This window comes from Catharus ustulatus, chromosome 1 (assembly GCF_009819885.2).
Source record: "Catharus ustulatus isolate bCatUst1 chromosome 1, bCatUst1.pri.v2, whole genome shotgun sequence".
Classification (NCBI taxonomy): Eukaryota; Metazoa; Chordata; class Aves; order Passeriformes; family Turdidae; genus Catharus; species Catharus ustulatus.
In genome coordinates this window covers 63409083-63424968 of record NC_046221.1, presented here as the reverse complement: position 1 = coordinate 63424968, position 15886 = coordinate 63409083, and the positions used below count along the sequence as shown (strand labels likewise).

Genomic DNA, 15886 nt, shown 5'->3' with positions numbered 1-15886 from the left:
TTCAGCAGGACTGGTCAAAGGAAGGAAACCCCTCCCAGTGACAAAGGTAGCACTTACAGTAGGTTTTTGATCCCAGCCTTATGATGAAAGTATTCTAAGAAAAGATGTTGATTTGTTTTGGGCTTCATTGGTAAGATACCATCTTTTCCAGATAAGAAAAAACTTCTTGTTTCAGGTAATTACCAACACTGAAGCAGCCATAGAACTTGTAAAAATATTTTATTAATATGAATATTTTCCCATTAAAAATTGAAAAATGCATGTTCTTTTTATAACAACATGCCTAACCAACAAATTCAGGAACGAAACAAGTCAATTTCTTATATTTAAACCACTGTGGAGACATTTTGGTTTAGATTATCAATTTGTACTCTTTCAAAAGTTAGATATTCCCATTATGGAGAAAAACCTATCACATATAATTATGCAAATAGAGATTAATTTTAAATTGTAAGCAGAGATTTGATGTGGTTAAAAAAACAATACTAAAAAAAAGATGAAAAAATTATAGTCTAAACCTATCAATTCTAGTGCACATCTGCTTTATGATTGCTGTGCAGGAATGCTGGGAGTCTGTCTACAAACAATTCAAATAGAAAAACATTCTAAAAATACCTTAATCTCTGTGCAATTTATTTCAAATGCCTTTATTACAAGGACTTTGGTTAACAGAATAGGATAAGTGCACAGTTTGGAGACAAGTGTTATTATCAGAACATTACTGAAAGTGTCTCAACAACTGAATATAACAACAATAAGAAAAGACACAGAAACAGGATTTACAGTTCCCAGTCCAGTCCTGCCCTTACCTCCTGCCCCTACATAAAGTCCTTGACTACTCTAGCTGAAGACACTGTACCCCATTCGAGAAGCTTATAGCTTTGAAAATTAAAGAAAAACCTTTTCTGAGTCTCTCCACCTGTCCTTGTGAATTCACCTAAGGTCAGCAAAAGCCAAAAACACAAAGGTCCTTTTTTTGCTGCACAACAGCAAATCACATGAGGAGAGTAGCAACATGGAATTATATTCTCCAGTATTTCTCCACCTGAAACCCAGGCGACTAACCATGCACTTTGTTGCTTTCAAAAACTTTGTCAAGCTCCATTGTAATGGCAAATTCTGTCATGATTAGAGTAATTATAAAAAATTAATGTTTAGTATCTATAATTTTAGAATTGAACAAATGGAAACTATGTTTAAACCAAAATAAGAACATACACTACATTGGCTTGAATGGTAGGGCTTTAGTTAAAATTATGCAGAGCTTTGCTAAACTCTGAAGGTATAAGAAAGATACAGAAGATCTTAAAAGTGAACAGAAATGCATTTAGCAATTTTAAAAACTAATATTGCAATAAATTAAATAAGGAGGTCCCTTCACAAAAACTGTGGAACATACACCTTAGAGTCTAGATACAAAATTTACTGTAGGTATGAAAATTCCTCTTTTATCTCTAGGCAGTCATGTTTATCTCTGCAACAGTGAGCACAATAATCATGCTTATGGATTCATATTTTTCATGCTTTTTATGAAGTCACCTGTATATCTGAATACTTAAGCATTTCTATAAACAAACAGTGACTATTATATCTTCTTTCTTATTATATCTTCTCTTCTCCAAGATATTTCTACGATGTTGCTTCTTAAATTACTCACCACCTGAAGCTTAAAACAGTTCAGTGCTACTTTGAAGCTGACAAAAAACAGGTGAAAATCCTCTTTAAGAACAGAGGTTGATAAAACAATCCGAAATTTGTCAACTGCAGATTTGATCCAAATTTCAGAAATTTAAGGATACTGAAAAAAGCAAACTGTTACTCATATTCCCATAGATTGTTTCATTAGGGGGGAAAAATGGTTTACTACTGGCATAGGATAACCCACACCTGGGGATTTGAATTTGTCAAAGGTGCCTTGGACAGCGATAAAAATTCCCGTGGTTGGAGTCTGTTGCAAGTGACGTTTCCACCTGGGGCAGGTGAGACTCCCTAGACTGTGGCTCTGCAGATTCCTTCTATCCAGCTGCTCCATGGCCGAGATAACCCCTCCAGTGCATGAATGATCCATTGCTATTGTCTCAAATTTCATAGAAAACACCCCCTAGCCATCTTACCCACCTAAAAAATACTGTACTTCGTGACCACTTCTGCATCTGTAGAAACAGCTTCTACTGATTCACAAGCATCTTACAAAAGGACAGTGTGGTTTGTTTAGCAGCAGGAACCGCCTGGGTGTCACTGGGACACCCAGATTCTTCACTCAGAATGTTAATAATTGTATTTAAGCAAAGAAACTGGCCAAAACACAGGAATAGCTACCTAGGGAAAATGTTCAGCGAAGTCTGAAATGTCCACTTGGAAAGCCCCAGATATTTGGTCAAATATTACTCCAAGTGTAAGTCAAATACTTGACTGTGAAGACATCTAGCATTTCAGACAATGAGTAAGTTTCAAACCATTTCAGTGTCCCAGACCCAAGCATCACCTGCTCTGCACAGGTGGCTAACCAAGGGCAAGGGCTCCCCAGGCTGTTAAAGACTGAAGTGCAGGCAGACACACTGATAGCAACCCTATTACCTGGCTACAATTATAACAGAACAAACGTGATTTTTAAATTTATTTATAACTTAAACGCCATTGCCCTTGTAAGAAAACAATCATCAACAAAACCAGACAACCACAGTTAAAACCATTGCATGGAGGCCCTGAGAAATCCGTGCTTGCCAGAGGATTCAGCCCTCCACTGAAAAACACCATGGGGCTTGCCCACAAAGTCAGTGCCGCATTTGCAACACCATTTGACAGAGGAGGAAGCAGGATGCTATCTTGCAAAGCAGAAAATTTGTTCTCACAGGTTGATGGTGAAACTGCCATGAGACTCCTTAGAGATCAACTCTCCTAAATATAAAGTTGTACTAAACAGAGAACAGGACACTGAAGAAAAAAGTCAGTATCCTGCACTAGGAAGTAAATGGCAATGTGCTCATGTTGCAAAATTTTGCTTAAAATAAAGACAACATTTCTCAGAAGGGCCATAGATATGAATATCATCTCAGCCAGCACTGGATTTTGTGAGCTGAGAAAAATACGCCTTACATTTATGAATGGTTGCTATTTAAAGGAAAGGCAACATATGGCAAATCTTATTTCAGAATTAGAGTGTTAAACCAGGTTACAGTAGCTCCTACAGTGCCTGACTGCTAACATGACTAAGGACAGCCATATGACAAAGCAAGAGAACTCTGTCAGGACTCATTGCTTTTCCAGTGCCTCATATAAATATACTGGAAAGGTCAAAAAGAGACTATATTTGGATTTCACTTACCCTGCTGTTCCAGTTTCAGCTCCATGAACTAGACTGAAGGAGACTAGTGAAACATTGGACATTTAAAACATGGGATAAACATGGCAAGGCACTCAGCCACTTGGATAACATAAGAGCAGTTCTGCCAGAGTCGACATCTCCTTATATCAGCTCCTGAGATATATATATTATATACATCTCATCTGTACCTGCATAAAATGAAGGGATTGCCACTTCACTGAAGGTTTACTGTACAAATACTGGAGTGATCCCAAAACCCTGAGAATCCCTTAAGCCTTTGGAAATCAGGTGGTTTTCTTATCCACTGCTGCCAAGATACCATTCTTCTAGTGCAAAAGAAGTTTAAATTCTTCATGTTTGTTCTAGGCAACAAAGGGTCAAGCAAAAGATAAGAGACTGCACCAGAAGCAATACATAGCCTGAGATTTGTAGGCATGGGATTGGAAAAAAATTAAGATAATCTGTTTTTCCACAAATTAAGAGAAAAATTAGTTACTATATTTTTCCCACACAAATTATCATCTTCATTTTTCTTCAGATTTAAATACCACATGAAATAGAAAAATAAACATCCTCAAACTGTTGGCATAAAAATTTAGTTGTTCTGTCTAGAGACCAAAGCATCTTGTTACTGTACCAGAGGGAACCTGACAAACCTTCCCCTTGTCTGGTAGCAGCAGATTTATTACGTGTGTAAGGCACTGGGTGTAGATTACTTTAGATTCCTTTCATTCTCTACAAGCAACAATACACAACAAGAGGATTTTCCAGACAGTGATTTATTTGGTAAACATTTGAACTTTATTTAATGCTTTCAGTAACAACTCGGCAATCTGTGGCCCACCATTAATCTGGCTCAATTTTCCTGAAGTCATATGATTCCAAGTCTGCCATCTTTAATCCTCACTTTGGATTTGTCCTGCTGTCCATTAGCAGAGCTGCTGCTGCTCCCAGCAAAGAAAATTATTCAACATGACTACGCGCAGCAACTGAAGTTCCTGCTTGAAGCACAGATTTGGGTACTTAAAAGAGGCAGTAAACAAGGGAGACTTTTGTAGAGCAATGCAATTAAATTATCTTCTGGCTCCCCTGCCAGGGGCTTGCAAGACCTGCTCCCAGCTTTGCTGTGCTGTGAAATTTGGGTCTTTTTGTACTGAAATGAATCCGAGGGACTGATGGTTTAAAACACTACAATTGGCCATGATTCACTGAGTCTAGTTGGCATCATGTCTGGGCAGAAATGTATTTCAGGCTGAAAAATGGTTCAGCTTTCCTTAAGATGACAGTCGATGCTTTTTCTACCCCATTAATCTTTTTCCAGCACTCACTTTTGCAGCAAAAATTCCCAAGATTTTCCTTCCACCCTAACCCACACTGTGGTAAAGAGTGGGCCATGATCTTTTAGGTATATAATGAAACAGTAAAAGACTTTTCTGCAGCTTGTTTTTGTGAGTCCATTTGCTTTTGATTACAAAGCTGTGGAAGTCATTTAATCCAAATCATTTTCCAGATACTTACACCTAAATGATGCTCTCTATAATAAATTGCCATATTTTATGTAAACAGTACAAGCTTTATGTGCTGCTCTAAAAGTTCATCTGTTTAATCTGGCCCTGTCAGTGCATTTTGAATCAAGGTATGAACTATATTCTCTTGCTGTTTTCAAAACTGTGGACAAAAGCCATTTGTGTTTTCCTGAATAAGTATTGCCTGATTGCCAACACTGCAGGAAACCCTTGTATTTTTTAACATATACAGAGGCTAAAATTACTAACTAAGCATTCACTTAGGTTTTGCTCCCTATAACAAGACTGACTGCAAAAGCAGCATGCCCTTCTTGCTGCTCCAGTACTTACACCAGCAGGACTGTCATGAATTGTAATGGATGGCTAATCATACCTTGTGCATCTTGTACAGCACTCTTTTTGATAGTTCCAGGCATATTTATCTCAGCTTGCAATTTACTCATGTCAGACTGTATCCCAGCACCCTCTTCAAAATGTTGTTTTCCTTCCAGAGAACTGGCAATTTTCCTCCTTCAGTTTTTTTATCCAAACTCCACTGAGTTACCTGAAGCCTCTGCACAGACTTACTATGATGTCCTTTTTTTCACTATTCCTGCCTGTAACCTTCTCCCACCCCTTCTTCTGCCACTGTGGGCAATGCACACACTGACAGACATTCCCAGGTGTCTGAGTCCATGCCCCAGGGATCTGCACAATACTGAATGTGCAGACCATCTGATACGTGGGGGTAATCTTTCTGAGCAAGCCTTGCCAAAGGCATCTTAGATACAACTCGTTATCAAACTTTATCTGCCAGGAAGGTTTGAGGCACTCACCTTTCAAAACTAATAGGCAAGTGGCATTTTTTTATATTACTTTGTCTTCTTGAGAGACCTGATAATGTCCTTTTTCTTTCTACCTTTTTTTCCAACAGATGAGTTTAAGCACACAATCTGCCTCTTTTTCACCATCTGGCAAACAAGTCAGATATTCCAATTAGTTGGATACAGAGAAAGACTAGAAATGAAGGCTAATCCAAATTTCATCTGAATTTTGTTGGAAAGCAAAAAAAAATGTAACACAGACCCTGTGTTTTTACTTAACTTTGTGAGGAAAATGTCGCTAATTATGTTTTATCTGGCAGTAGTGTATCCCAAACAAAACAGCAGTTCAGATGGAGAAGTTTGATCTTGAGACTCTGCTTGATTATTCAGGTTTTGTGGTTTGAATTCATTTCACGTGTCTTGTCTATAAGACTTTCTACACAGCTCTTTCTCCCTTCAGCCAAATCATTATAGAAGGTAAAAGCCACAGCTGTCAAGTAAGTTTGATTTAACCACTCCAAGCTAACAAAGACGATGGCAAAGAAAGACTCAGTGAAATGGAAAAGCTTTCAAGCATGACCCAAGCCACCACCTGCTCTGAGGGAGCATCCAGCACTCAGAAAATATTTGTCTGACCTGATCCTTAATTTTTTTTTTGGCATCCACCAAGCACTCCCCATGTAGCCCAAGTTTCATCAGGCTAACAGGTAGAAAGTTTTCTTTCCTGCTATCAGAACTAAATGGAAGCATATTAGTTTGCACTGTATAAACATAAGTTAATTTCTTTCTCTCATAAGCAGTAAAATAGACTGAGCACTGCATCTTGTTATATAGTCTGTATAAATAGCTAGAAATAGCTAAGGAACTGTTAAGTAACAAACCCCATTCTCTTAATCTTTCCTATGAGGCCACAGTTTCTTAACACCTTACTATTTTTCCTAGTTTTTTCTCAGTGCCCACATTAGAAAAATTATTTCACAAAGATTTGCATTTGCCTCATGTTATCATGCTGTCATTCGTCCTTGCAAAAAAGCACTGGAAGATGTTTACAGGAACAGGAGCCTGGGTTCAGGTTTCAGAAGTCCCTCTTTAAAGGGCATCTTGCCCAAGGTATCCATATTAAGTGATGTTTTCCTACTCTATTGCCTCCATCACAACTGCTGTTTCTCAGTGAGCACCATGTTAATTTATGGAACCCCAACAGAAGCATATTTCCCATCCTCAACAACTGTCACACCTGGGCCACAACAGTTCTGCCATTTGTCCTCCCTATATTTTCTTCATCTGTGGATGCCACGTCCAGAACAAATGTCCTTTTAAACTCATCCCTTTCCCTCCCTCATGCCCGCAGCTTACCTTAGCTGCTAATGGTCAGCCGAACACAGAGCAATGCCCATGAAGGATCCTTTCTCATATGCAAGAATAGCAGGAGACCTGGAGGGAAAAGGAGACAGCAGGTAGCTTCTGGGATGCTAAGGGAGTGCACAGCATGATCATCTTCCTTCAACACAACCCAGAATTACACCACTCTATGCTGTAAGATTTGTTACTTTGCCCAGCTTGTGGTGGCTCCAGTGAGGTTAAGGCATAGGGAAGAGAGAAAATGCAGAAAGGGAGAGTTGCTTTAAAAGCACACAGTTTGCAAAATTTTAATTCAAGAGTCCTACACAGGAACCAGTGAGATGCAACCAGCCTTCCAGCTCTTTTTCTCTCTTTGCTCCCACTGATTTCAGCTTGTTAAATTATTCTTTACAAGGAAAATGATGGGAGAGGTCAGTGACTGATCAGAAACAAACCTGAGCCAAAAAACCACATTGCAAGACAGAAAACTCTCCAGCACTGTCTGTCAGACAGGCAATGTGGGGCTCTGTCGAGCTGCATCCATTTCCTGTGATCACAATCTTTCTCTCTCATGTTAAAAACTAAGACCACTGACATGCCAGAACACCAAAGAGGCATCAGCCAAATTCTTTTCATTTTGCATGCAGGGAATCTTTTCACAAAATGGAAATAAAATGTCTATATTTCAAGGCAGTCAAAATGCCATCATGGCAGTCTGTCTGTCTATCTATCTAGGCCCATCAATCCTTTCTTGTTATTGCTGACCCAGGCAGGTACCTGACAGGTCACAGTCAGCCAGGCAGAGGAAGTTATTCTTTTCTGAGGCAAAGAAGAAATGCAGAACATGTTTCTTTTATATTCTCCAGAGCATCATATCTTAATACTGCAAGTGTGAAACAGAGTTACTAATGTCCTCTCCTTCTCCTTTTCTCCATACTTTAGGGAAAAGCCCTACAGATTTAACGAGGAGATAACTAATCACCTTGCACAGAAATGAAAGGTTTCTGAGGAAGTTATTCCTATCACAACATAAACACAAATAACTCTACTGAAGACAATGAAGTTCCACTGGGATAAAAGCATTAACCAAGGGTTAAGAATTTTATGTGGAATTAATTCCTTTTAAAAAACCTTTGGAGCCCTTCCACAGAAGAGATAAAATCCTCTGCTCAGTTAAAAGAGTGCTTACAAAATAACCTTTCATAAAGTTTTCCCATTGAATTTTGAGAACTTTTCCATTAGTACAGAATGATAATATTGTCTCTGGAAAGGGCTTTGATCCTGCAATGGTACAGCATCTATACAATGCCTCTTCATCTGAGCTATTAGAGCACACAAAGATAGTTGGAGTGTTGAATCCATTTTATAGAGGCCATGTGGCACTTAGAAGAATGAAGGTAATAAATTCCGTAACTGCCAGCATTTCTTCCCAATGCAACAAGATACTCATGAAACTTCACAATTTAAACTTAAAACCTGACCAAAAAGGACAAAGGCTCATCCTACTAATACAGAGCTGCCTTTGGAATTGAGGCTGTCACAGCAAAAGCCAGGTAGGGTGATTCCTCAACTTTCAGGGTACAAAGGTTTTCAAGCTTTTGCTTTAAACTTTGTGGGAGAAAGTGGATTCATTATGACAATGGATTTTAAGAAAAAAATCATTTCAGCAATGGTGTGTTTGACCTCAAGTATGATTTTTGCATTGCACAATACAAAAAAATTACACTATTTCTAGAAATGAAGTAGCTCCAACTGGTAAAACAAAAGACATTGTAGACTGAGAAATATCTGAGGAACTGACTGTCTTTCATAACAAATGAAATGAAAATTCCACTCCATTTACTGTGCTCCCATGGGGGTAATGCACACAGCTAAGTTTCAACCAAATGGAAAATGCAATAGCAGCACTTAACTTCATTTTCTTGTATCTGTTCTCAATTTTGCAAGGGATATACTTTAAACATCTGTAATAATTATACTAAAATTGTTTTTAAATTAAATGTCACAGAATATGGTTGAGAAAATGCAGCCTTCAGTACACGAATTACATATTGTTTTAAAACAATACATAACGATGATTAACTATCTGCAGGTAAGTTTAAAGAAAGGATAGTGGAGGAAACCCAGCAGGAAGATCCTTTACCCTCCATTTCTAAAAATGCTGCACAAGATTGTCCGAAGAATTCTAGTAAAAGATCCCCCTCTTCCCAACCCCAGCATTTGAAATCATAAATCCTTCAAAGAAAATACTGGTATTTTCTGGTTACTACTGGTAACACTTATCAGAAGACTTTAATGATTTTCCACTTGACACTCTGAATACAGTGAAGTATAATTCACCTATTTGAAATTATGTTATAAAAATTGGTTATTTTTTAATGGAATTAATTGAAGTACATTTAAAAAGATATATTTTAAAGTGTGACAGGGTGTGTATATGTATAAATGTGCATATGCAGGCTTACTTGTGTAACATGAGCACCCTTTTGGGACAGGACCATTGCAAACCCACCAGTTCGTCCTCCTCCTCCTCCTTTTTTGAGCATTGAGATTTCTCCTCCTCCTCTGTCTTGAATACCCAGAGCAACATGGAGAGATCTAGTGAAAGCTACAGCTGACATTTCAGTTTATCCAAATGGATGTGTCAAGCCAAATTAAGACCACTTAGATTTACCAAGGTTTCCACCAAATTCCACGTCTTTTTTTTCTTTTTTACATAACTTATGGTAACCTGTGGTTAAATCTGACTATTTTTGCTTCTAAGGTAGGCTCTGTGAAAGAGCCATACAGCTGCTCATATTTAAGCTGGCTCTTGTAACAAAGCACAGCCCTCCAAAGATGTAATTAATTGCCATGTGGAACAGGATGACTCACCATCTCTTAATAAGTCACAAGTGCTACAGGCATGAGCAAAACAGACAAATCACACAAAGTGGTTATCAACATGTCCTTCTCACAACCCCATGTAGGAATGCATTTTGTGTCTTACAAACTATAGAATTTTTTTCCCAAAAGATTAGATACTTAGGTGAATGTTACTGACATCATTTTGCGCACCCTTCTAGCTCTAAAGTACTTTTGCTACAAGTAAATACATGACACTCACAGCTCAGGAGCACTTAACCTGGGCAGTCTAGCTGAAAATCAGGACATCCATAAGTAAAGGGGGTTTAAGCCAAGAAAAGTAATGGTTTGTTTGGGTTTTTTTTTTAAGCAGAACTAAAACCAAAGCAGTATAAATAAGCTGATTTTTTACATATACACAAATATGATCCTTGTCATTCCATTCACCAGTAATAGACTGCTGTCCCAAATCATTTCAGGAGCAAACCCCAAACTCCCTGGTTGCTAAACACTGACCTGCAAACCTAACACTAGTGACTCCTGTCCTAGTGGGAGGATTTCCCTCTGGCATTCTTAAAACCCTTGAGATCATTCAGTAGTCATCTTTTTCTATCCTTCTCACTTTGATCCTTTCAATGTATTCCAACATGGCTTTGTTTAACAGCCTTCATACAGGTAAAAAAAAATCTAATAAGAATACTGTTTTTCTTGTTTGGTTGTTGTCTTTTTTTTTTTCACAGCCAGCCCAGAATAAATTAATCCTCCATGAACATTTGCTATGAAGCACCACTATATCACTTTTGCTTTGACTTCACCTTTTACCTTCACAGAAGCAAATGAGTAGAGAATACATTTATACACTTGAATTGAGAAAATGAAACAGTTCAAGCATTCTGTTCAATCATCCATATAAAAAAAGAAAAGCAATCAAAAAATAAGTTTCTTTACATCAGGCACCTCACTTTTTGTTTTTAAAAGTACTTGAGAGAAAAATCAGTATCAAAAAATTCATGTCAGATCAAAAGAAGGGTGATGGACCTGAAACAAATTGTAATGCACTTGAAATGCTCATTTTTTAAATGTTTTTTCTCTTTTTCAGAACTGCCAACAAACTAAACAACAATCTGTTCCTTACAATCTATTGTGCTCTTAAATTTTGCTACAGTAGCACATTAAATTGCAAGTGTCTTAATCAATCAAAAGTGACTTCTCAAGGAGTTTTATTCCTTGATGATAACCCTACCTCTACTGAGAGGTGGCTAAAGTCCTTTCAATATTTTTTATATTTGATTTGTTTCACTTTGACTCTGTAGTTTAGTTTATTTAACATGGGGCTAACTTCAGCCTAGTGTTTTTACATAAAATGACATCCGAAAGAATAGCGGATTTAACCAGGACAAAAGAGTAAATATTTACTACAAAAACAAACAAATTTTCCTGTAGTGGGATGATTCTCTTGTTTATTCATCCCACATCACCACCATGTTTGAAAGAATCAGCTTTTTTTGATATCTCCTAGTTACAGGTCTGCAGCTGAATAGCCTCAAAGACCTTTTTCTTTTCATTCTCAATAAAAATCTAAAATAAAAAAAAAATCTTCCTGGAAACTGTTTAAATGTATTAAGCCTACAACAAAAGACATTTTTTTCCAATACCTTGTCATAGATCCCCATTCCTTGGACTGACATGACTTCACATACTTTTTAGATGTCTTGAAAACTTTTGACCCTCAAGGATAAATTCCATCCTCAGCATGTGTGGATGAGCTCAGGACTGTTGAAGAGTTTTGCAGACCATTGAAAACTCTTGAATCAAAATGTCCTTTTCTAATGAAGTGGTTTCTTTGTGGCTGCTTATAATTCTTTTGCTGTGTGCTCTCTGCACACAGGTCGAGTTCCCTCAAAGTGACCACGGGAGCCGGTCTCCAGCCACCAGCATCACCACTAACTTGCACAACTGCAAGCATCAGGAGGGAAGATGAGGATCAACATTTCCCTTTATCCACTAGAGACTACAGGTGCACATGGCTGAAGAGCAGACCTGCTAAGCCAAACTTAGGACCCTGAGTCCTCACCAACCAGATATCAACTTTCATTCCCAGGTCACTTGCTCCCTGTAATCCACTGAAGCAAAGTTGGTCAAGGCAGCTTGGAGCAAGAGAAAGGAGGAGCAGTTCTTGGTGTTGTCCCCACATCTTGGCATCTATCATGTTTGCAAAGCACGGAGCAATGCTGAAGCAGACCCCAATACTCAGGCACAGATCCACAGGGACTCCCATTATGTCCTTTTTTTTTTTTTTTTTGGTCTTAATTTCCTCTGGGTATAACTGGTGACAATTAAGCCAAAAGGTATTTTACTTTCACTGATACTCTCAGTGGAAGGTACATTTGCATCAAGAGATAACTTCCTATTCTTAAAATTAACAATCTGTCTAATCATGCTCTAGGGCTTTACAAATCCTTAGTGTGTACAATTTGACATTAACCATTAATTTCCCTACCATCGGCATGCTAAAGCTCTGAAGAATTATACCAGGAATAGATACGAAACAATAGCACTGCAACAGGAGGAAATCCCCAGACTCACCAGCTTGGAGCAGCTCTGGAGGCAGGGCTTCAGGTTCCTCATTTTGCCATCACACAGCTACACAGAGAACTATTGGTAAAATCAATGCCAAAAAAAGCATGAAATTTCATACCACCAGAGAAATAGAGCTCTTATTTTTCTCAGGGCTAATTTTACACTCTCCTAAGAGTTTGAAAACTTAAATCACTGAAACATTAGCAAATCTAAAATAAACTAGGTGTTTTGTATATATTATCCCTTTTCAGACTTCTTTGCATTTAAGCTCAGGGCTCAGAAATATTTCCTCTGTTTTTTCATTGGATGAACACTAGAAAAGTTCTCCTGATGTTTCAAAGAATATTTTAACCTCAAATTAGTAGAATATTGGAAGTAAAGCAAAGGCTGTGTTGTGTAATGGTGTGCTTAGAACAGAGCTAGTGGGGAAAAAAAGTGTACTTACAAATTTACTACTTTTCAATTTCAAAAAGAACTTGACTAAGTGCTTTTGAGTGCTGCCCATAGACCCAAAAGGCTGAATCCTTCATCTGATTATGACTCGGATTTTGATATGCAAATCTAGAACAATCCCAGAACGACTGAATTATTTGAAGGTTCGATGTAATTCTGCTTTATATTCTTGAAGTCTACAGGGCTGTGTCAAGTCCAAACTGTGTTTGCACAAGGGAAGAGTTATGCTTGTACAGTACAAAGGATATGTATGTTCCTGTCATTTTCCATCTCTCTGATCCAGATCCATACATATACTTTGTTTCTTCTCTATGGGCTTAAACCAGCTACTAATCAGAGATAATTTCCTGTGAAGGATTATGTTAGAAAGATATCAATTAATACAAAGCCTAAAATCCCAATCCAAAAGTATTAGTAGTAATTAAAAGGGTTTCAGAAGGGTGCTGGAGAATATGCCAACACAAACATGTATAGCATCTGATGATGTAACATAAATATGTGCATCAGCTATAAAAACAGGACAGGAACTGTCACATTGAAATACTTTATAAAATACTACTCTAATCAATGCCCTAACATCCTACACCTCATTTCTGTGGTGATGAACTTGGAAGTGGAAGCCTAATTACACTTGTTTGTCACTGTGACTACTGACTATAATTACAGCTATCACCAACCAAAATAACCGGACAACTGTTCTTAAAAACAAGACTTCTTACCTGACTGGAGATGCTTGGAAGGAAGGAATTCAGAAATTTAACATTAGCTTAATCACAAAGGAAAAATGAAAAGAAAGAGTGTTTGCTTAGAATATTGGGGAACATTGCAGAAACATGAAGAGGAAGTGAAAACACGGAATTTAATTTTTTAATCTATCATCAGCATCAATAGTAGCATTTAGACATTAATTTAGACGGAAAGTAGAATTATAAAGAATCCTTTCTTGGTTGCATTACTGTGTCTGGATGGATAAATGTGAAGAGAACATGAATTTGGCTAGGGACAGCGTGAGACAGTCTAGTGACAACAAAAACAAAAAGAGGAAACATATGGATGGAAAGAAAGACAAAAAACCAAAAAAAAACCAAAGAAAACCCCACCCCAGAAACAAGAGAAGGCTACTACCCTTCTTGCCTTTTAGTCAGCTCCAAAATACTGCCAGCTGTCCACCCCCAAAAATGTGTTAGACCATTTCCTAGCAAAGCACAAGGCCCTGCTGTATAAGCAGCAGGAACAAGGCAATAGCAGGGAGGCAGTAACAGAAGCAGGACAAGAGCCCCCAAGGTAGCAGAAGTGGTTTTAGCACCTGCTGCATCTTCTCACCAAACACAAAGCAATAGGGAAATAAAATTTTTAAAAATAAATAAAAGAAAAAAAACCAAATCCCACAAACATTTATTTTCTTCTTGGCAGATGAATCCTTTTATTCACCACCTGCTTCCCAATTCTAAGAGCAATATGCAACACCCATGGATGCATTGCAGGAGTGAGGAAACAATGGAGTCTCTGGCAACAGGAGATTCTGCTTAGCAAGAGGAAGTAATAAACCCCTCCAGCAGTCCCTCAGAATTCGGAAGCAGCCATTGACAATCTTCTACATCTACACATCTGACTAAATTAAAACATCTGATTGTGGCACAGCAACAGCATCTTGTTGGGAGGCTGGGGAGGGCAAAGCAAAGAGGTCACGGAAGATCAAGGCCTGACCTGTTCCTCCTCCTGTTGCTTTCAGTATAGGAAGAACAGGGCCAGAATTTGCTTGATGTGGAGTGAAGAATAACAGCAGCAAGTCAGATAGTTAGGCAGAGAGAGGGAGAACTTGTCTCTTACCTGTATGCTCAATTCAGGCAACTTTTAGACTAAATTTTAAGGATGTGCTCTGGTAGAGTCACTCTAAGCATCAATGTAATGCGTGGCTCACATGCAGGAAGCATTCACAGAAAATGGAAATGACCAAACCCACAGGGCAGATGAGAAGCAATCTGTCACTGCCAGCAAAAGGGTCCCCAAGAGCAGTAGGGAAGGAACCAAAACAGAGATATGGCATTGTGCCATGATTCCTAAAGGTGGATACCTAAAACCAAACTATGAAAATAAGAAGGCAATAGCAGAAGAATCAAGTCTGGATACACCACACCACCAAATGTGTTCATCACTTTTGGAAAACTGCATAAAAACTAAAGCCAGCAGAGATACTGAATGAAACTTAGTCAGTAATTTTAAAATACACATATCCCTTTCATATAAAAATGATCTTATGAAAAATAGAAAATACAAAACATCTGTAAAAGGCCTTTATCATTCAAATGTCAAGTTTGCTTTTGATCATTTCACGTGATTAATTTATTAACACAATCATATATTAGCAAATTATATGCAAGTAAGGAGAACTGGTAGTATTTTCTTTGTGTGCACACTCCACTGAATCTACCTTTAGTCTGCAAAAACATATCCTGCATCTCTTGCAGGGTAATTATAAACTTGGCTTATAGTTCAGATTTCCCCAAAAGTGCTGTTTGTGGTCCATTGGAAGAAAATTTATTGTTACATTTAGGCAGCAGCTCTCTTCTTTCCATGAAAGATATAAAATAACACAATTAGCAGCCAGTGATATAAGGCCTTTACCCATTTTTAGTTGGTAAGCAATGTAATAAAGGTTAGCCCTGTTTTCCAGTAAACTCAGTTACGAACAAACCCAGGTTTGGGAGGGACTGTGTGTGTTTTAAGTGACAGCTTTCCTGCCAGGATAAGCTGCTACAATAGAGCAATTCAGCAGTACCTTGGTTCCCTTTCACTCAGCCTATTCCATGCTGAATGAGACAGTGGGCCTCAGAATACAAGGTACACGACCACATAATTCTAGCACTGCAAACACACAAGTGAGAAAAGTTTTTATATTTAGGCTAACTCTAATACTACTCTAAATACTACAACTCCTCAAAAACTGATCTCATAATCTAAAAAATTTTCCTTTGCTATATGTATTATATGTATATGCTTTCTCACTGTTCTTC

The 15886-nt window shown here is 38.0% G+C and overlaps 1 long non-coding RNA gene across 1 annotated transcript in view; it reads right to left on the bottom strand.

The window, feature by feature from the left end:
* LOC117007538 overlaps window positions 1–15886 on the bottom strand; it is a 101764-nt gene that overhangs the window by 48782 nt on the left and 37096 nt on the right. The window contains exon 2 of the long non-coding RNA XR_004420159.1: window positions 7011–7088. This is a non-coding gene — a long non-coding RNA (uncharacterized LOC117007538). The remainder of the gene's footprint in view (window positions 1–7010; window positions 7089–15886) is intronic.